Here is a 22,533-nt window from a genome sequence, read left to right as displayed (position 1 = left end):
AGATGCAGTCGAGTCCTCCCTACCTTTTATATCTTGCAACAGGCCTATGTCAGATAGATACTCATACAAGATTATCACTCCCATCTATGGGGCAGTGGTGCATCAAGAAATAGCACAACAGAAACACAGCTGGGCCTTTAACTGTCTCAGTATCAGTCTTTATGCCAGCTTCAGGAAAATAGTTTTTTGCCACCATCTGCTCATGCCAGACTGGTGTGAGCTTAGTAACAGTAGAAGATTTGCTGCATTTTATTCCCTCTCCTGTAGAAGACACTGGTCCAGTTTTTGCCTGACTGGGAAGGAGAGTAAGTTAGGAAGGCCAACAGGAAACCACTTACCAACTAGACCAACCAGAGGGGAGTTTGTTACTCTTACTGTTTTTTAAAATACTAAGAAGTGAAAACGAAATAAACTATTGCCTATTTGATGGCCCCAGCAGGATTATATTGCTTCACAGTGTGCATGACAAAAACAAACATATATGTCGACCAGAAACGCTCCTCTATTTGCCTGAATGCAAGCACAAATCACACTGCAAAGTATTTTTGCAGTCAGCGTTCTCATTAAAAGCAATCAAAATAAGCAGGAATATTTTGCCAAAGTTGAAAATATCTCTGTCAATTTGATTTGGGCAATTTACCTTGCAGCAGTTAAGTATCAGCTGAAAATGAGGGCACTAATCAAATAAGGAACCAGTATCTCCCTTTTCCTCTTAAAGGCTCTGCCAAACTATAGCAGTGTGTGAGCATTGTTGTGGACAGGAGTGACAGCAGGTGGATAAAGAAAAAAAGCCTGGGAGAATGAGAGGAATGGAAGTGGCATTACTGTCCAGTTGTTGTATGATTTGATGCCTATCAGAAACAAAAAGATCTGGCATTTCAGTTTTTCCATGGAGACTCCAGCTGAGCAAGGGCAGCATCAGCATGGTGCAGAAGCCAAGGCTCCTTGCCGCCCAGGCAGCAGCTGTGGTGCAACATAGCACAGCATCCTTCTATGATTGTTCCCAGCATAGACAGGATGTCTCTGCCTGAGTTTGAGGACCACTTCCATGTTTCTCTTTGCATGTGGTGTGTCAGAGATATTATATGTATTAAGGAGTCTCCTCTTGGCCAGGACATGCTCCCTTGGCCACCACGTCCAGGATGTGACTTCCCGTCTGGAAGACTTGCAACATAGCTCTTCACAGAACTTTGCTGTATATCCTGAGCTCCTCCCGTTCATTTTACCCAAGAGACCCTGCAGGCCTCAGTGATCCAGCAGCTACCACTATGTTACATCCAGGCACGTTTCTATCAGCAGAAGTACAAAAATACCAGACTTGCTATCAAAGCACAAGCAAGCCATAGATGTTAGTGTGCAAATCTGGGCTCATCATAAAACAGGGCTGTGATCTGAAGGACACGATACCAAATGAGACTCAATTCCCTTTCAAGTAAAAGTGCAAGTGGAGAGGGACACCACGTACCTGAGGGTAGGTAGGAGAGGGAGGTAGCACCTGTGCATAAGATGGCAGGGCAATTTTGGCCTCCAAAATGCTGATATTAACCCCCACCTAAAACATTCTTGTGCAGACAGGGTCAAAAAGGGGTTTTCTTGTTTCAAAATGTAAAAAAATGCAATGGTCATTACAAATACAGCAGTAAAAATGTGTATGCCACCTCATGGCAGAGCTGGACCTCCTTCTCCCTTGTGCCAGTTCAGACCAGAGGGTTATGCATCACGCAGACTGTGAACAGGTCTTCTGCTCCTACTCAGCCATCCCATTCTTCAGAGCTGGCAGCTGAGCCATATTAAATATGAAGATCTCTTCCTCAGGGACTTTCTAGGAACTTACTTCAGGAGGATTCCTGTTGCTGAGGACATGCATCAAAGCACTATATATCCTGTGGGAGGAGAAGGGGAATTCTTTTGCAGACATCATCTCTTCCTTATGTAATTAATAAAGTCAATGGGAAACGAATCCAGACATGAATATTTATCTTTGGCTTCCTGGTAAGCGTTTCACTGCACTAATTCCCTTGGCCTCTTTCCAGTTCACTTAGAAAGAGAATCCAGATACAGTGGCTCCTCATAAGGACTTTGGTACCTGGGGACATGTAGCCTGAGAACCTGTTGACCTTCTAGTTGTCTGACTGGGCTGACACATGTATCTTCATCTAACCTATCCCCTAAAGACTCACCCCTCTAAGTAGCATTTTCCATAAAGAGTAATACTGCAACAATTCCATTAACCAGCAGTGCTGTGAAACTGTGTGCTGGTTCCTTCCCACACAACACCCTCATCCCGCGGAGATGTCTGAGGGGGTAAGATGGAAAGGCATCTGTCAGCACAGCCGCATCAGTTTTGACATCAGCAGGACACAGGCCTTCTGCTGCACAAGGGTGACTTTCACTGCAGGAGGCCAAAACCATCAGGGCTTGGGAAGGGACCACAGATGCACCCCAAGGCAGCACTAAAGATGGCAGCCTACTGTGTCTCCTGCTTTCCCCATGCACTCTTACTGCACAAACCTCTCCAACGCAATGGGCTGGGGGAAGAAGAACACAGCTAAGGTCTCCCTAAGCAGATCCCATGTCCCCAATGCCAGTGTTCCCCTGCACAAGGATGCTACTACTTACTATGACATGTGAAAGAGCCACAAGGCTTTACAACAGAGCACTTCCTCAGCTCACTTGTTTTGCACTAAACCTCTGCTCAGGCAAATTTGCAAAGTCAAGGGCCACCAGGTTAGGAAAGCATAAGTTAGACTTCTCCATGTAACCCTACTTTTCCTCCATCCAGGTACAAATGCTGTAATACAGACTTTACATGCAAAAGGTAGTCTGCTTTCACCCCACAGGCTTCCTGTCTGCACATAACAAAGTATTATATGCAATCTGCACAGATTCATCATTCTCACCTGCTTTACCCATGTTTACCTAACTCTCTCTATCCAATCTCTGCCCTGAACATACTATTATTAATTTCCTGCTGTAGTACTTTTCCCAATGTACTTGCTTCTTCATGGACATTAATGAAACTAAGACTAAGCTTATGAGATTAAGCCTCAAACTTTTGGATCATCCCCCAGCTTGGTCTTCTGCTCAGTGTGGATTTCCCTGGTGTTATCTATGGTCCCTACACTGGGAAATCTGACTGCCTGATAGCAGCTCCATAGTTAGTGAGCAGAGTCAGAGATCCCTTAGTGGGTGACTCCAATCATCTTCTTGGTTGCAGGTAAAGACTCTCCCTTTTGGGCCACATTTGTGATGGCTGCTCCTTGCCACCCATCAGTGGTTTCTTGCCGCCTGTCGGTGGTTTCCCCTTCTGAACAGGCACTGCTCAGCAGCTCAGGCAGCACCTTCAGCCCCAGCCCAGTGCAGGAGGATGAAGTGTCACAGACTACACAGCAGTAGTTCACCAGCAGTTGACCAGAGCTGCCCAGGTAGTGGGAGCAGGAAAGCAGCACAGCAGCAAGCAGCAGCACAAGCTCTGCTAGGGTAATCCCTTCCTGCCAGTGAGTCAGACACTTTAACCTGCTATATTACCTCACACGTAGGTTACGTGATTCAGACGCTACCTGATCCCTTGATAAGTGTGGTAATGCATGTCTAATTGTGTGCCAACAATGCCCTACTAGTCCCTGAAAGTGAAAATTTCGCGTGGAGTGTGATGGAGAAGCAGGATTAATCCAGGTGATCTCTCTCCTCAGCTCCTTGACAGCCTGAGCTAGTAGTATCTGGTCAGTGGGGAAGGGAGGGCCACATGTCAGAAAATGAGGGGAAACAAGGTGAAAGAAAGGTTAGAAGATACACGTCCAGAAGAGGCGAGTTGTTCAGCATTCGGGAGACAGAACTGACAGGAGGCAAGGTTATGCTCCTTGCATGTGCAAAAGTCTGCCACAGAAAAGGGAATAAATTGTTCTCACTGCCCACTGGGGCTGGACAAGAGAACTTTAATGAGTTGGTGCTAGACAGTGGGGGCCAGGTCTTCTCATCAGGAAGCTGTGGTCTAGTGCACAGGGATGCTGCAGGAGGCTGTGAAACATACATTGCTCACATCTAGTTTAGGCAGCACTTTTCTTGGATCAAGAGGATGGAGCTAGTGACCAGAAAGACGTTTCCAGGGCACCAGCAAGGCACCTACGTTGCCACTGCTTTCCCAGACAACTGGGACAGAATAGTTCAGGCATCCCTCCCTGTACTTGAGTCTGGGGAACAGCCTTTTGCTCCAGGACTATCTATTGCTCTGTTCCAGTCACCTTTTCCTCTTGTGTGTCACCCACCTCTACTAGCTCCTCATTTTCACTGTCATCTGCCGCTTGCCATCATTAGTTCATGTCTGTGATCTTCCCTTTCTTCCCACCTTCCTTCTCAACAGTTTCTGGCTTGTTCCCCCCAGTGCTTCCTACTGTCCTCCCTGCAGTCTTCACCAACCAGGCCCTTAGTTCTCCTGTTCTTCTTCTGCCTCCTATCTTTCTACATTAACACTCAGGGAGCTCCTCCCCTACATTGTCTGAAGTCACATCTATCCATGAAGACATGGAAAAGAGACTCATCACAAGTTCCCACACACCCCAGGCTCAGCGCCAGTGGTGCAACTGCAGAGAAATCCTTGCTCAGCGAGGAAGGATCCCTGAGACAGCATCTCAGGCTCTCCTGTGCCTGCAGGCTGGTGAAAGCCCTGGGAAGGGCTGGAATGAAAGCAACAGAGGCACAGCATTGGCAGAATTTAGCAGGCAGACTCTTACAAACCTTTGCCAAGCAGGGGCACACCAAGCTTTTTGGAACTTAAAGCCTGGTTAGCTCTGGGTCGCTTTTTTTAACAAGGGTAGAAATCAGTAACATATTGATCCCTTTCAGAGAAAATATCAAGGCCTTCCTCCAAAGTACTCAATGAAAATGCTGTAAGAAAGGAAAGATTATTACAGGGCAAACCAATGTCATTTTCCTAAACTTATTCTCAGAAACCAATGAATCATTTTAGCCATTTTTTTTCTCTTTTAATTAATTAATTACTGAATTAATCATGCTGAAGCAAGAGACCTAGCATGGAAAATTTTAAGTAAATTAGTGACTGGCAATGTTGTGAGCACCTATAGGGGGAAAAAAAAGGGCAGAATAAGACAAAGATGGCGAACGTTACCCATCACTGCCCCTAATACAGAGATGGCATTTGCACAACCGCGACTGCCCCTCCTGTCGAAATTATCAATGTGGTCATGCTAGTACCCACTTGGTAGGAGTTTTTCCTAAATAAAGGCTGAATAAAGAGCATGGTGTTGCCTGATAAAATCATGGTGCAAATAAGAAAGTGCAGTAACACCGAGTATTGTATCTTATGAGATCTGTGCTTCCTTGTTGGTCAGAAAGCCTAGGTAGTTTACAGAGCACATGAGATCAGGAAGTCCACCAAGATGTTCCTGGTGCAGATTAGTCACAAGACTGTGTATCCAAGGGTCAGTCACACGTGTGATATAAAAATAAAACAGTAGCAGTTGATAATCTGTTGGTCTGTACGCATAATCGATGTGCACTGTAATGTGCCATGGATCACATTGTACACACATGCATGTCCATTCTCAGACTGAACATCCTCCACGCCAAGAAGATGTTTTTTGTGCAGATCTAAACAGCAAAGTACAACTCTGAACTGCAAAACAGAGAGAAGGGACCTCACTGAAGAACTTCCAGTGTCCTGGCAAAATCGCCATAAAAAGATCCTTGATCACAGAATCACAGAAGAATTCAAGTAGAACTACCTGGAGGGACACATAGAGACCATGCCTCCTAATTGAGGAAGGAAATGCTAAACCAGCAGCGCCAGACTGTTATATCCCTGTATAGATTTGTCCTCAGAGAGGGGATAAAAGTCTTAGCATTATAAAATCAGCAGTTCTGGAATACATCATTGGAAGGGTCATGTCTAGCAATGCAACTTTTCAGTCAGCAGAAGCAGAGGAAGATAGCACTACTTCCACCAGCCTATCAGCAGGAGATAGATGAGGCTCCTGGGTAGACATATGCAGAACACCCATGCTAAGTGTGCTAAAAGAGAAACAGACATTTGTCATTAAGTGATGCCACTCAGTATGCTGCCTCTACCAAATGCTGGTGACCTAGAAAGTGCCACCTATGTCAAATGGTTTCTACCAGAGAGAACATTTGTGTCCTGCTTATATGGAATTTGCTTTTATTAATTTTCCTACCCATTTTTAACATCTTAAAGGCAAGCCATCTAAATTACACTTGCACCTTTGCAGCAAAACCCAGAACACGGGGTCACGGCCATGAAGGAGGAAGACTCAGAGAAGTGTGCCGTGGGAGACCACGTGGGGAGGACGAAAAGAGAGATTTTCATGAGCAGTCACAGAGAATGAGCCCAACAGTGATAACTGAGCCCCAACTCTGAAAGCATGGACCTATCTTAGATAGCTCAGCAATTCATCCACATGTTGCCAAAGCCCGTGGCATGGTTCCTGTCCTTTTCACTAACCCCGCAGTTGGATTTCTCTACTCACAACCCATGCCAGGGTAATACAGTACAGGAAGGAGGTTCAGGACATAACACACAACGAACAGCAAGTTCCAACAACTTTCTCACCATGCTGCATGGTATTTTTTGCTTTCTTCAAGACTCCTTCTGCTGCAGACTACCAGCAGGAGAACAGGCATAGAAATAGAGTGTTAGTGGCGCCTTCCCCAGAGAGATTTCACACTTCTAAGGCACAAATCAGCATCACTTTGATCAAGTGCTGTGCACCATGTATGGTTAATGACGATACAGCAGTCCCTCCTGTTCTTGCTGTCACAGAGGCTCTGTGAGCCTAGGAACCAGAGGTTTAAACCTTCTCTACAGCAAAAAGTACACTCTGCAAACCAGAGCATCAAGGTCCTGTGCTGCAGCATCTCATGTTCCTCCAGCACAGCAGGCTCACAATAAGGTTAACCTTACACCATCTTCACTTCCAGATCCCAATCCCACCACATTCCTACTTAGACTGCTGAATGCAGATGATCCAGTGTGTATCATCATCACTGTTACCACAGAAGGATTCTACTGTGTGGAATGACTTCTCCACCAGCATTATCTACATGGTACACCTGTAACTTGCACTGCACTGCAAAGCAGAGATCTCAGTCTCATAAACATTGTGGGCATTACGCACTGCCACATCAGACATTGTCCCTGCCACTTCCTGTGTGATCCATATGATCTGTCGGGAAGCAGAAGCCTTATGAGAGCATTCTTAAGTATGAGCACCAGGTCCCCCCAGGACAAGAGATGAAATATTCACTATGACTTACTAAAATAAACCAACCCTTCCTTTTTTGGAGCCAGCTTGTGAACATGTAGGATGTGTGTAGTCAGATTAATGTCACTGCCAGATAACAACATCTCGCACAATAATGCAATGTGGAGAGCCCCAGCAAATGTCAGTTAGTGATCACTGTCATATCAGTGTATTGCAAAAGAGTGACTGCTCTGTTTGCTGTTGCCCCACTGATTCTGTAGAACTTCAGCACTTACCCATGAGCAGCCTTTAAGACTGTGCAAAGGGAACGTCTCTTTCCTTTTGTCCATGATCATACCTTTATATCAAGTGACTGCAAGTGACCAGAACTGAAGCCACATGCTGAAGCAAGCCTGGCTTAGGAAATGCAGGCTGGGACATACAAAGTGTAGCTAAACACTGCAAAAGGGCAATACTGTGGGGTTTTCTTCCCTGGTATTTAGGTGGGTGCAGTAGGAACCTTCGGAACTCTTTGTTTTTCCCAGCATTTTCCCATCTGTACTTTCTACAACCCTTCCTCAGGCAGACTCAGATGAACACAAAAGTGACCATAAAGATTTAAAACTGTCAATGTAAATTGATTTATTTCTGAAGTAGAGTCTCATTTCCCATACTGTTTGCACACTCATTTTTATGCAGGGGAAAAGACCTTTCATTTCATGCAAGTGTAAATAAATGTCCAGTGCCAGGCACAGCCACAGCTCTTTCAAGCCATGGAAGCAGCCAAAGGAAAAGGCAGTTTCACAACAGATGTGAAGATGTCAGGTGTCCCCTCGCACTGGGAAAGACACAATCTTTTCAGCATAGACTTAAAGCCAAGAGAAGTAGTATTTTAAAAGATAACAAAGGATTCACAGTTGCACTGTCAATAATAAGACGGTAACAAGAAAGGCCACGCAAGAGAAACGTCTCACCCATTACCCACGTAGGTTCAGGGAGTGTCCTCATCCAGATCCATCATCTGCCCCGGTATTTGAGCAGTGACGTCAGCAGCGATCAGCGCTTGGTAAACATCTGCCTGAGCTGGGGCAGTACAGCCAGACCTAGGGGTGGCACAGAAAGTGTAGGCTTACAACACCTACGCTACTGCAGGAGGCCTGAGAGCAGCATCCTGCAGCCAGCTTTTGGGCAGCCAGTTTGGGTGTGCAGAGCAGTGTTTGCAGGCTCTGCAAGGACCCTGGCAGAGATTGCCTTCCCCTGGAAGAACCTGGCCTCCATCGAGCGTTTGCTGCCTCAAGGTTGTGTCTTTGCTGCTGCTGCTGTCACCTGAGCCACTGAGGAAACAAGAATGCTCAGACAGCCTGCTTATGCTCACTTGTGCTGGAGTCTGCCAGGTGTCCTTAGCATCTAAAATGAAGGGGAAAGCCTGTCTGGTATCATATAAAAGACTTTCTAAAGAGGCTTCTTCAGGAAAAAAAATATAAATCTAATATTGTTTAAACTCTGGGGTTTTGTCTTCCACAGCTGAAGACACAGAACATCAGCCACATACTAAGTGATGATGGAAGAAAGGCAGAAAAGCAGGACAGATGTGTCATGGCCCAGTCAGGGGCTGAAGGAGTGTCTTATGGAGAAGTCAGCAGACTGGAACTGGGAAAACAGGTGCTTAATTCCCATTGCATAGGCCCTGTATGACACTGAGACACACATTTCCTCTGTGACACATAGGAAACAGTTTCAGCTGCTTGAGCTTCAATTCCCTCACTGGAATTGGGATCATCTGGTACTCACTGTGCCACTTGTCTCTCCTAAGGACCAGTCCCACTGGCACTCAGGTGCTTGCCCGAGTGCTGTCATCATGGGGACCAGCTAATCAAACCCTCAGGAGAGGCCCATCCCAGCACACTGTGGCAGCTGGTGTTCAATGAGAAAGGAGGCTGTGTTGGAGATGCTTCAACCCATGAAAACAGAGCCTGTGTCATGCTCAGTGCTTGTAGGGCTGGCCTGAGGAAAATGGTGGGCACAGCAGAAAAATGATGGGTGGGCTGGTGACTGCAGCTTCTCTGGACGGAATTGGGAAGGATCCTGCTATGGTCGTTACCCTGGTAGCTAGAGGTGTTATCTGACACATGTGGGACTCCCTCATCCCCCTTGTCACTTCTGGTGGCGAATATGAACATCCTGCCTAGACTTCTCTCCCCTGCTAGGCCCAAAATGCTGTGTTGTGCCTCCCCATGTGCCAGATAAAAGACACACCAGACAGATTAGTCCCATATACCTATGAAACAGTTCACCATGAAGCTCCACTTCCTCAGAGACTCCTCAAAGAGTGCCTCACTCATTGAGAGCACCAAGTGATGATGTTCCTGAGACATCCTACATTTCTGCTACTGGTCTGGTTAAGCACCCACTCAGCTGCCAAACTGCAAGTTATAAATTGTGAAGATGACTCTCCTGCCTTGAGGTGAGCACCCTCTGCCCCTGAGCATCCCCTTGAAAGCACCCAGGCACCCCTTTCCTCGTTGCTGTCATTGCTGCAAAGCAAAGAGAAACACATTTGCAAAACCATGGGTGTGCACGGAGAGCTGCTGGGTATGGTGTGGAGCAGGGACGCGAAAGGAGGACCCAGGGTGAAATCATCGGAGCAGATCCTCCACTAGAGTAAATTGAAGTGGCCTCATTGACTTTGCCTTGCCCTGGCTGGGTTACACCTCCTGTGCCATGTTTCCTGAAATAGGGATCCACATGTCTGGCTCGATGAGAGCAGGCTGTCCTAGCAGTGTTTAGAAGCTATGTTAAGTGGAAAGCATTTTTACACAGGCTAATTTGACATGTAGCATTTCAGGAACTTACAATTTATTCCATTCACATTTCTAACCAGAAGCTGCATCTTTATTTTTATGTTCCGTGGGGAGAAAAGAAAAAAAAAAAAAAGAGAGAGGAAAAAAAGAACCCTGAGCAAATAATAACATGTGTGGGTGGGTTGGTGTGTAATACTGCAACCACAGGGCTACAGCAGCATTTGGGCCCATTGACCTTTTTGCTCAGATTAAGGTAATTACTCAACTAGTGACAATGGTCTGTTGTGTTACGTCTGTGGATTAGCCCACAGAAAGGGACATGACAAATACCTTATAGTTTGTCATATGCAGGTGACTTCAGGCTTGATCCAAAGTCTAAGGACAGACTGTTCTTATATGCAGAATTATTAAACCTTGATTAAACCCCAAGATATAGAAAGACAGAAAGATGGAGAGGTAGCAAGATAGGTAGGTAGATATATAGGTAGTTTGATAGATAAATTCTATGTACATTAAAATGGATCTAGTTGAGAAATTTCTGCTGTGATCTTTTTGAGGGTAACAGACTCTCTACAAACATCAACAGGTTTTGTTTCCTAAGGACTTTTTTTCTTAAGTTTTCCACCAGGAAAATCAAAACTGTATATTTTAAATCAGATAATTCAGTGTGACTGACTATATGTTACGTTGTTGACCCGGCCCAAAATACTCTCAAGTGGATTTGCATTTGACTGTGATGCACTCTCTCCTGAAGCATTTGCATTTCTTTCCCATAATAAAACAGTCAGCCTTTTGGCTCACAGGAGGAAATGGGCCCACCATTAAACCTGGGTTGTGTGCCCCATACAAATATTCTTTATAATACTGAACAGACTCAAAAGGAAGCATTCTGTTAAACTGAACAAACTGACTCACAATATTGACTTGGAAAAGCCAAATAATCCATTCCCACAGAAATGTCAATAAAAGCAATTTACAGGTGTAAACATTTTAGAATTGTTCATTGAAGAAACTTCTGTATTTTGAATGTACATTCCATGTTTGTCATAAAACAAATGCTGAAGCATCTATTTCATTAAATAGAAATTCTGATTTTTATCCTGCTCTCCTGCTGCATAGCTGCAAACACACACACACACAAGGTAATATTTTCCTAGCTCAAGTTACACTTACATACTAAATATTACTCACATACCTAGTATTGACTGCCTTTAAACGAGTCCTAGAAAATTTGCTGCTTGAGGTTGAATATTGCATCTGTGCAATATTTCTGCTTTCAAAGCCAGAAGTGCCTGGTGAATGCTGCTAATACAGATTTTCTCTTTACAATGAATGAAACAACTGGGCTGGACACAGAAGACCTCAGGTCATAAGACTTGTGGCATGACAGAACGATATTAAACTTTGGAGTTTAGAATCTTTGAGAGCAAGCCCCAGGAGCTCACTTGACAAGCAACAAGGTTCATCCCCAAGGCCAAGCTGCCTGTGAACCCTTCTGGTGCTGAGCCATCTGGTCCCAAGGCTTTCCTACTGTAATTTGCACACCCACAATTTGATATCTCTTGGGGAAACAGGAATAGGATTTTTTTAAGATGTGAGAGTTCATATTTTTGCATCTGACTCTTCTTAAGGGTTAAGAGCTCCATCAAATCCAAAAGAGATATTTGTAAATATTCACCAAATCTGGTGCAGTATAGACTGAAAGATGGAGATTTAACTAATGTGCTAATTTTGAGCCATGTGTGGAATAGGCTTAGTGTTGTTTGTTGTCCTCTAGGGAGAAACAGATAATCCCAGCAAGAAAAGGAGAAGCAGGAGCTGGAAGGAGACCTACAGACCTGAGGGTGAGAAAATGCAGAAAGCATTGACACCCTAAGCAGGCGGGTGGAAGATTGAAGGTACGAGGGAGGAATCTAGCATTTATGTCTTGTTCACACTGGTTTCATATCAGACTTATCACCCAGATCTTCAGCTAAGGGATAATTTGAACCAAACCTTCAGCTAGTGTAAAGCAGTGTATCTCCATGTCACAAGCCCTGATTTAGCAACAGAAGGATCACAGAAAGCAGAAAATGAGTCCTTCCCTGTGGACTGCTTAGTCAGACTTCAGCTATCCCTGGGTCACATTTGCCCTAACCTCTTTTTAGACGTTCACTGCCTTTCTAGTCAGTCTAAAGGAAACTAAGAGACCATATCCATGGTCTAAGCTGGTAAATGCGTGCATTAGCACTACAGTAGAACCAGCTGACTGTTTACTCCTTGAAAACACATCCTAGAAATATCTGTGGGGCTCTCATTTCCCTAGTAGTTCTGGATGTCTCACCTAAAACTCAGAAGGTAACAAGTCCCTGACGCTACAAAACTGCCTCCAGCTTTCCCTGTAAACACCACCTGAGCACAGTGAGCAGAAGAATCCAACAAAACAAAGCCAAACAGCTTCCCACTGGTATTTTAACCCAGGAGAGGAGATGGAGGGAGGGAGTGAATGAACCACTCAGCATACGCTGAGAAATCATTTCATTTTGGCTGATGGCCTCTTGTGGCTGTGGTTTCCACGTCTCTGTATTCTATCTGTGTCAAGATGGAACCAGCTTCCTGAAATAGACTGAACAAGCTAGACGGGAGCTATTTTAATACCTGGAGCTTGTTCTCTTTAGACTTTGTTGAGTGAGGGGAGAGAATGGAAGAGGAGAGACAACAAGCCAGGGTGATGTTATTTTAACACATGCAACAGAGCTGTCAGAGCGTAGCAGTTTGGCTGTCTCAGCACACACCACCCCCCCCTCCCCATCACTACTACGTGCAAGGATGCACAGCCTGAGCTAGCACCTTTGTAGACCAGAATTAGCCTGGGTTGTGTATGCACACACACATCATCCTGGAAAAGCGTCACAGTTTCCTTCATGTTGCATCGAGAGGGAAAAGTGAGTTAATGTCTCCAGAAGGGTGAGTGCAAGGAATGATGGATGAGTTGACAGAAAGGGAGGTGGACTTCTGTTACCCAATATACACACAAATCACTCCCCTGTCACTCCACGATAATAGGTTGGCCATCAGAGTTCTGCTCAGAAAAGGAGGACAGCTTCTTCTCAGCATCAGATGTTGCAGAGCAGGGAAGGGTGGCAGGATAGTATGCAAAGCAATGTCTCCAGAATACGAGGTGCTTTTTTGCACTTGCAGAGAGAGTTTTGATACTATGGTGCTACGTGATAAGAGGGTAGGCTTCCAGGGACTTCATCTGCTGAAGCAGTACAAACCAATTCTTTCCCCAGGCCTGTTTGGATCCTGGTTTGATGACAGCTCAGACCACAACTTCCCCTCAGTTCTTCACTGATTTTGAAGCAATAAATAATATGTCTTGAGAACGTACTCTCAGGTTGCCAGTGTTGCCTTTTCAAATCTCAGTGCAGGAGAAGGCTTTAACATATTCACCTGGAGTGTTTCCCTACATTTCTGTACAGATGGATGACATTAAATTCACCAAAAATGACATTCAATTCACCTTGAATGACATCAAATTTGTCTTTCTCATGGCACACTGTGCGGAGGGCTCAGCCCTTCCATGGCAGTCTCAGACTGGGCTATCCTGATTTATACTGGGCCCACTGTGTCCTGATACAGTGCAAAACAACATATCAGCTCTATCACTGACACAGGACAGCCCCACTTTCTTTAACAGAGGAGAACAAAGCCATATAGCACTTTATATCAGGTCCAGACTGGTCAGAGAAAAGTTACTTCAAGTAGGGTATTCCTCAGGAACAGATGAAGCCACTTCTGCAGCCCCTTCCAACTGCTAAAATCCTAAAGGGAGAAATCTTTTTCTGCCCCAATGTCTGGATTCCTCTTTATCTTTGCACACCCTCTGTGTTGAACTAGTGCCTGAATCCCTTGTGACACCATTACATTAGAGCAAAAAGGGCCTAAAATCATATGTGAAGCATAGTGCTCCTTCTTTCAAGGTTAACTTTAATTTCTTTACCCTTGCAATCAGACCTCCCCAACACAGTCAGCCAGTGAGGTCATCTTCTCTATCAGATGGAAAGAGCTAAAACGTGACACAGGAGATCTCAGCTCCATTGGCTGCTTATCTCAGTACCTGCAGCCAAAACAGAAAGCTTATTCAGGCTGCCAAATCAAAATACCTCTTATGGGCACATTCCTTGCAGAGTACGTGAGAGTGAGCTGAGAAGACAGCCGGGGAGGGCAGCAAGCAGCAGTCCAAAAGAAACAGAAGAAAGGATAGATTAGATAGGTAGCTAGATAGATAGATGGATAGATAGATGATAGATAGATAGATAGATAGATAGAGACTATTTAGTAGGTGAGGGGGAAAACCACAGGTGAAGAGCTATGAAGGCAGAGACAAGTACACAGGTCATACAGGGATCACACTGGTTTCGCTAGCAGTAAATGTCATGGCAGACAGCACAACTGTATGATACAGTGCTTTCTTAGGTATGCTCAGCGAAATCCTAGCCCTGTTGAAGACTATGGCCAAAATCCCATTGACTTCAATAATGCCAAGACAAATGGAGCTGCCCCATGTCTCCCGGGACTCAGCTCTGGCCCCTGTCAAAATCCCTCCTGCAAGCTGATCCTTATTCTCCAGTTTCACCTATCACACTGCCAGAACCAGACCCAAAGGGACAAGCAGAGGATAAGGATGCACAAATGTCCAATATGTGTTTTTCCAGTTTTCCATGTGTGGTGACAAGCAAAGCAGGCAGCTAAAGGCAGAATTTAGCCCCTGCAGCCCATCACCCTTCAGAACAGTCTTCAGCCCTAGCAGGATTTCATTCTCAATGTCACTGTACCTTGTCTCTTCCTAAGGAAAAGAACCCAACTCCTAATTACTACAAAGGGTAGCTATCAGGTTCTAGATAGCTCAGACTTTTATCCAAAATCACTGAACAAAGCACCAAAGTTGCTCTCCACAACTACCTGAAAGGAGATTGTAGTGAGATGGAGGTCAGTCGCTTCTCCCAAGTAACAAGTGATAGGTAACAGCCTCAAGCTGTGCCAGGGGAGGATATTAGGAAAATTAGATTGGATATGTAGGAAAAATAACTTCACAGAGAAGAAAGGTTTAGTGGTGTTCCTGGCAGTCCTGGGGTAATGGTTGGACTTGATTATCTTAAAGGTCTTTTTCAACCTAGCTCATTCTATGAGTCTATGAAAAGATTTCCACTACCTTTGGAAAGCAGTGTGAAGTGACACTGGGCTGGTGTAGTGGCAGAAGCATTGTACTCAGCAGAGGCAACTCTCACAACAGAGTGGAATGCAAGAGCTTGCTCTGTCTTATTTCTCACTCTGACATGATCACGCAGTGATCAAACCGATGCAATGTGGCAGCACATAAAACCTTCAAAGCATTAAGAGCTCCTTGCAGGCCACAGCCACCACAGGACATGGTGTTCCCAGGACAGCTGAGCTCTCCGCATTTCTTGCCTTGCTTCCCACACCTCACCTTGCTACGTTCAGTGTCAGAGTCATTAACTTCAAGGCATCCCACTGCAAGGACCAGTATAACTGCAGGACCAGCTACCATTTGAGATGAACATCATGGCTGACACCTCAACTTCTCCAGCATTCTGGAAATCTCAGCTGCAAGATGAACCTTCCTTCAGGTGGTTGGAACAGACACAGCCTCGTACACGGAGTGAGCTTCTACAGGAATACACCACACGTCCTTCTGTACCAGATACGAAGGCATTTGTTCAGATTACCTTTTTCATCCTTCAGAAAAAAAACAAACCAAAAGTGAAAGGAAAAATACCCCCCTCCACCATACTTCAGCACAGCAAGGCATTCCACTTTTCCTCTGACAGCCACCATATATATATCCTCATGCTGCTCTGGTGTTCAGAAACTGGGTCATGAAGGGATTCTAAGGATCACTGCACAGAACCAACTCGAAGCATCTCAGAATGATAGGGAAAAATGAATTTTGTTTCCCTGGAACAAACTACTGGGACAAATGTGTGACAAAAGTTCACCTTGCTGCTCTTTCTGCACCTGGATTTGGGGGAAAATATGGTTTCCAAGTCTTCTCAATAGCTGCCTACCACAGGATCCCAAATCTACCCTCAGCAACAGTGAACAACTTGGGAGTTTTTCCTGCTGTGGCATTGGCAAAGGAGGCAATAGCCTATGGTGATTTTGCTGCCTCTGCAAACCAGTTGTTTGTTTTGTCAATGTTTAGTGTGAGTCATATCATCAGTTAGGAGAAAGAGAACGGCAAGGACCTATGTCCAATGCAAGAGGAAGCCCTGTTTTACACCCCTGTGGCTCTGGCACTTCAGTTTCAGTGCATGCACATGTGCTTACACCAGGTGATTTGTTGACTTAAATGCTACCATGGACATAAGCAGCATAAACATTGCCTGATCACGAATAGTTGTCACCTTGTGAGGCACATGTGCTCAGAACCAGGTGCATGTCACTTCAGTAACGTTGGAGAGTATTACTCTGACTTGGCTATAAAAGGAAGGATTGGGGGGCGGTGAAGGGGTGCTGAGACCCAGGGAAGATATAGACAGTGCAGCAGGTACTGGAAATTGTTCTTGGCTCCTAGCAGCATTGTTTGATCTGTTCAGTGGGTCATGTGCCAGCCAGCTGCCTCTCTACATGTGTTTAGGCAGCTCCTGCATGTCTGGATTCTCCTGGCCAGCTTTAAAGGTTGCTTTAACTCCTTCGGCTGCCTTGATCTCCAGAAGGCAGGCAGTAGTAGAAGAAGAAGAATAAAACCCAGAAAGGCTGGAAAGCAACACAGGGCTTGAGTTAACTGGAAGTAGTTTTTGGAGTGACAAAGGAAATGGGGAATTTGCTGGGATCCTCAGATTAATTGCTGTTGATAAAAAGTTGAGATCATCATGCTCCTGAGAGGTGTTTCCTAGCATATATTTGCTGAAAACTAACCAAGGCAGCCTCTGCTCTCTCAAGCTTTGAAATCCTGCCATGGAAACCTGTAGCACAGGATGAAGAGACAAAAGCAGCAGCAGTATATAGCACAACCTGGCACTGAGGATAACACTGGCAGGGAGAGGTTCTTATGCTGCCATGCCATGCATCTTCAGTTGCATGCACTCTTCACAAAAGCAAATACTAAACCTAGAAAGCCTGGGAAAAAAAGTGATACTGTTCACTTAAGCTTGTGGCAAATCTGTGACTGTAAATCCTGGCATGATAGAGGCCTGCATGGACAATTCTGCCAGCAGAGAATAGGACCAAACTTATGCAGGACTGGAAGCATCACAGGACAGCCAGGTGATCAGGCACAGTCAGTGTGGGTTTATGAAAGGCAGGACCTGATTCACTAACCTCAACTTCTATGACAAGGTGACTCAGTGGATGCGGGAAAGGCTGTGGCAGTTGTCTACCTAGACTTCAGTGAAACCTTTGGCACTGTTTCCCACAGAGTTCTCCTGGAGAACCTGTCTGCTCATAGCTTCCATGTTCACTTGTTCACTGGGTAAAAACTGGCTGGAGGGCAAAGCCAAAATGTGATGGTGAGTGGAGTTAAACCCAGTCAGCGGCCGGTCACAAGTGGTGTTCCCCAGGGCTCAGCACTGGGGCCAGCTCTGTTTAATGCCTTTACCAATGATCTGGGTGAGAGGATAGAGTGCATCCTCAGTAAGTTTGTAGATGACACCAAGTTGGGTGGGAGTGTTGAACTGCTGGAGGATAGGAAGGCTCTGCAGAGGGATCTGGACCGGGTGGATCAATGGGCTGTGGACAGCGGTATGAGGTTCAGCAAGGCAAAGTGCCAGGTCCATCTGAGCCACAACAACCCCATACAATGCTACAGGCTTGGGGAAGAGTGGCTGGAAAGCTGCCTGGTGTAAAAGAATTTGGGGGTGCTGATCAATGGAGCTGAACATGAGCAGCTCAGGTAGCCAAGAAGGCCAATGGTATCATGGCCTGTATCAGAAATAGTGTGGTCAACAGGGCCAGGGCAGTGATCATCTGCCTGTACTCAATACTGGTGAGGCTGCACCTCAAATCCCCTGTTCAGTTCTGAGCCCCTCACTGCAAGAAAGATGTTGGATTGCACCCAAAGAAGAGCAACAAACTGGTGAAGGGTCTAGAGAACAAGTCTCATAAGAGGAGGCTGAGGGAAATAGTTGTTTAGCCTGGAGAAAAGGAGGCTCATGGGGGATCTTACTGCTCTCTACAACTACCTGGAAGGGGGATGGAGCAAGGTAGGTGCCAGTCTCCCACGTAATAATCAGTAGGACAAGAGGAAATGTCCACAAGTTGTGCCATGGGAGGTTTAGACTGGATATTAGGAAACATTTCTTCACCAAATGGGTTGTCAAGGATTGGAGGAGGCTGCCCAGGGAAGTGGTTGAGAAACCGTCCCTGGAGGTGTTTAAAAGGCTTGTAGATGTGACACCTGGGGACATAGTTTTGTGGTGGACTTGGCAGTGCTAGATTAACAATTTGACTCCATGATTTTAAAGGTCTTTTACAATATAAATGATTCTATGATTCTATGCCTGAATTCTCTCCTCTCTTCTGTGGCAGATGCTGTAACTGTTGGGTTTTTGCGCCTAGGCCTTAGAGACTTCTGAACCCTACAGAGAAAGCCCCAGGTGTTGCTGCAAAGGTATCTACATAAAGAAAAGGACCTTCCTGGAAGGTTGCACTATAAGGCAAAACAAGCCCAGATGAGCTGGGATGCCAATCTCCCTGGTGGGTATTAAATCAGCAATGACAAGCTCACCTGGAAGTCTGGATACTGGAGAACAGCGCAGAACACTGGAAAGACCCTTTCACATCCAGTCTTCTGTTATAGCAAAAAACCACAACACATGAATGTGCTCAAAAGCACCTTTGTAAATCAGGCTGACAGGTGAAGTCTATCAAAATAACCTATTGGAGTGGGAACTCCACTCTACAGCAATGAGCATAGTAGCAGGGCAAATCAGACTGCAGTCAGTGTTAGCAACCAAGATGGATTTGTGAGATCAGGACATCAGCACTGTTCCTGCTAAGTATTTGGATAAAATATCAGAAGCATCATGCTGGGACAGATTTTACCATCGATAAATTGCTTTTATAAAATTGTAGCTTTATGAGGAAATTTTATCCTTGTTGACCTGTCATGGCCCAGCCCCATGTGCTACTTTCAGCAGAGACAAGAACCACTCCCTTGCTTAAGCTTTCTACTGTCCACACATGCCACTTAAAAAAAAACCCTATATTGCTAGTTTGGCGTTTTTTTTCCCTGAGGGAGGCAGGGGAGAGAACATTTAAAGATCAAGAGCTGAAAATTTACCATATCAAAGTCGCTTTGGGGTTGACAAAATTCCCCTTATTAACTGCGAGCAGCCTGCAAGGAATTACAAGGCAAAATCAAATATTTGAAATGCTTATTCCTATTGTTACACTGCTCTGTTTGACTGCTCTGGCAAACCTGCTGTCAGTTACAAATGTCTTCCCTGTGCCAAGCCAGCCCAGCAATAATGAAACGTGCATGCTCCTGAGTTACCCCGGGTTCCCTGGCCTCCTGGCAGCTATTACACTTTCTTACCTGTGCCTGTGGCAGGGCGGTGCTTTGAAACGGGTGTATGTTCGTGGCGGCTGCAGCCTGTGAAGAAGACACCTGGACACATGCAGGCTCCTCACCCACGCTCCACTGGCATGCAGCACCCTCAGGCTGAGGTACGCTCAGCAGCCAGGGTGCCTCTGTCTCATTCTTTCCCACACCTCATCCCCCTCCACCTCAGGCTGCCTGACCACCTGGAACCCACCACACCTAGCCCTAGATGAGCATCTAGGTCCAAACCAGTGAGGCCATCACTGCGTTCTTATGAAACTCAAAAACATCTCAGTTGTCAAGTGATGAAAAATCTCCCAAGACAAAATGCCTTCTACACTGAATGCTTGCACAGCCTGGCCCCAGAGTGACTGCGTGTTTGTTGAGATCACACATGGTCCTATGACTTCATCACTGACAATATCCCCAAGCATTAGGGCAGACTGTTACTTTCAGGGGATAAGAAAATGTCAACAGCCTCCCACCAGCATCACCACCACCACCACCGGGGGACCCTGGCACCGGGTTGCATGCCACCAGCAGCCAAGCAGCCCAACATGACCCCCCGATTTCCCCAGCATGCACACAGCACCATTGAGAACGTGCATGGTGTCCAGCGCTTGTGCTCCCATGCCCTGTGGACTCTGTCTGGAAACCCTGCACAGCCCATGATCTGCCTGCCTTGGCAGAGGTGGCGTAGAGAGAGCCACACCTCAGAAGTAAATATGTGTTGCTGAGAGCCATCCCTTTCTCATATTGGCTCCCAGGTGGAATCACCCCAGGTTGGAAAGACACCATCCTCCTCACTTATCACTTGCAGCAGACCTGAGTCAGCAACTGAGGTGATGTGGGTGCCCCATAACAGCAAGCAGCAGCTAGCTGTCCAATGTCTATGGCATGCATTACAGCAAGTGGCATGCAGTACTTAGTTCTCCTCCATCCCTACAGTGATGATCACCTGCTGCTTACAGGCACTGAGGACCAGTATCTCCATTTCTGCACTCTGCAAAAAGGTGGCCTAGCATGGTTTCACCCCGAGGTCCTGAAAGCTGTAAAACTTGCATCAGCTAGTGCCAAATACTTCTCAGGGAAAACCAAACCCCTGGGTTTGGATTTTGGATGTACACATTTTGAGGATTCCCTCTACATATCAATGTGGCTTTCACGTGGTACATGAATTCACACATAAAGGGAATGGTCCCATCTGCAGCCCTCAGACAGAGGACACTGGAAAGTTCTCAAAAGCAATGTTGTTAGAGTGGGATAAAAATCTCCAGAGGTGAGTCCCAAGGACAGCTTATTCCTGACCATGTACTACCTTCAGAACAAAATTAATTTTTCTTTAGGCAAGGTCAGGAGTCACTCCCATACAATTCTGGAATAGGCATTTGTTTCATGTCAGCAGAGAAGAAAGCCAAGTCTTGTCTTTTGCACTCAGCTACGTCATACCTTTGTGGGTGTGTGTCACCAGTGCTGCAAACTGGCAGGTCTGTTGGTGTACCCAGTGCTGCATTTGCATCCTGGATCCTGGTTCTGAGTTCTATCTCATTACTTCCAGCCTGAGAAGCACATGTTGTAGCTGGGATAACCCACTGGACCTTTTCAGGAGCAGAGAATGCCCAAAGCTCATTAGCAACCCTTTGAGATCAAGTAATGACATAACACTGAGGAGCTGCAGAGCGATACACAGTCTTCAGAGGCAGTGCATGCAGGGCCTGCAGATGCCCTGAGAACTGCACGTGTTTGGACATGCTCACCTTGAGGCATGGTGCAGTGCAGTTGCCACCTCCAGTGTACATTGTTAGCTCTACCTGCTCTGCCTGGGTTTTGCTTGGTTGAGTGACTTTGAGTTTCTTTCACGGCTCAGGATGTTTCCTGTGTGTTCCCTCTGCTGGTACTTTGTTAGAAGGCTCAGGCATTAATTTCTGTGGTTTTGTAATTGACGTGCCTGCACCTGGAGGTCACAACAGCAATTCACACCAGGAAGAATGAAGCACTCAGAGGAAAACCTTGCTCATTTTCCGCACCATAAGGGAAGTCTCTGGACACTGCACATGACTCAGACATGGTCCACAGCAACTGCAGGATTCTGGCATCAGCCTGGTGGCTTTTCAGGGCTGCCTGTTGTGCTCTAATCACCTGCTCTCATCGGGCAGCTGCACCAGCATGATGGGGTGTCCTGTGTCTCCAAAACACAGCACTGGCCAGCGGGCATGGCACAGTTTACTGCTGTCATTTTTCTGCATGGCAGACATCCTGTTTGTCTGTGGGAAACTGCTGCCTGGGAGGAAGTGTTGACTTCCTTGTATATCCTGCATACTACCTTTTCATCCCATCATCACTCTAAATCTCAGAACTGAGATTTTGAAATTGCTCAAAAGGCTTTGAAATTCACATGTTCAACACCTTCATGCAAGAACTGCAAGCTAAAATGCTCCTCAGTGCTTCAAACACATTCAGTTGTGTTCAAAGCATCCTTCAAAGCTTCCTGAGTCGGTATTACATCTGACAGCAGTGACCAGAAAAGACACTGTTTGCAGCAGGAAGGACTCAAAGAATTGGCCTTTTCACCCAACTTTCAGTAAGACAGTCCCCAAGAAGAAATTCTAACACATATGTCTCCCTTGGAGACACAGAAGTTCAAGCAAACTTCTGTGCCAAGTGATCACCAGACCTGCTCCTTCCCTTGTCTGTCACTGAACTTGGGAGTGAGGCTCACAGAAATGTAGGTAGGTTTTGTGGCAACTTTAGCCCTATGTTCCTAGCCTGGATCCTAAACTTCTGTAAGCCCAGATGCAAATACATAACCTGCCACCAGAGCAGAGAAGTTGTGGGGCATGCTTTTGTAGAAGCAAGGACACGCAAATGCATACAAAGGTTACGGGTGCCTTTCTAATGCCCTGGTGTTTTCCTGCACCAGGTGGAATGCAGAGCGGGGATGGGCAGCCCTCTGGGGACTGCACAGACAAGGAGG

The 22,533-nt window shown here is 46.0% G+C and overlaps 1 long non-coding RNA gene across 1 annotated transcript; it reads right to left on the bottom strand.

Moving 5' to 3' along the window:
• Positions 1 to 1,756: 1,756 nt before the first annotated feature.
• Positions 1,757 to 21,946, bottom strand: LOC133219021 (uncharacterized). The gene is made up of 3 exons (XR_009727336.1): positions 21,009 to 21,946; positions 19,299 to 19,352; positions 1,757 to 1,883 (listed from the first exon to the last, which is right to left on the bottom strand). It is a non-coding gene; the product is annotated as an uncharacterized LOC133219021 (long non-coding RNA).
• Positions 21,947 to 22,533: the final 587 nt, after the last annotated feature.

Source organism: Neopsephotus bourkii, unplaced genomic scaffold (assembly GCF_033783945.1).
Source record: "Neopsephotus bourkii isolate Nb327-2 ecotype Australia unplaced genomic scaffold, CSIRO-AGI_Nbou_v1 NB_1292, whole genome shotgun sequence".
NCBI lineage: Eukaryota > Metazoa > Chordata > Aves > Psittaciformes > Psittacidae > Neopsephotus > Neopsephotus bourkii.
Note: the sequence above shows the minus strand (reverse complement) of the source record. Positions and strands in the feature narration are given on the sequence as shown.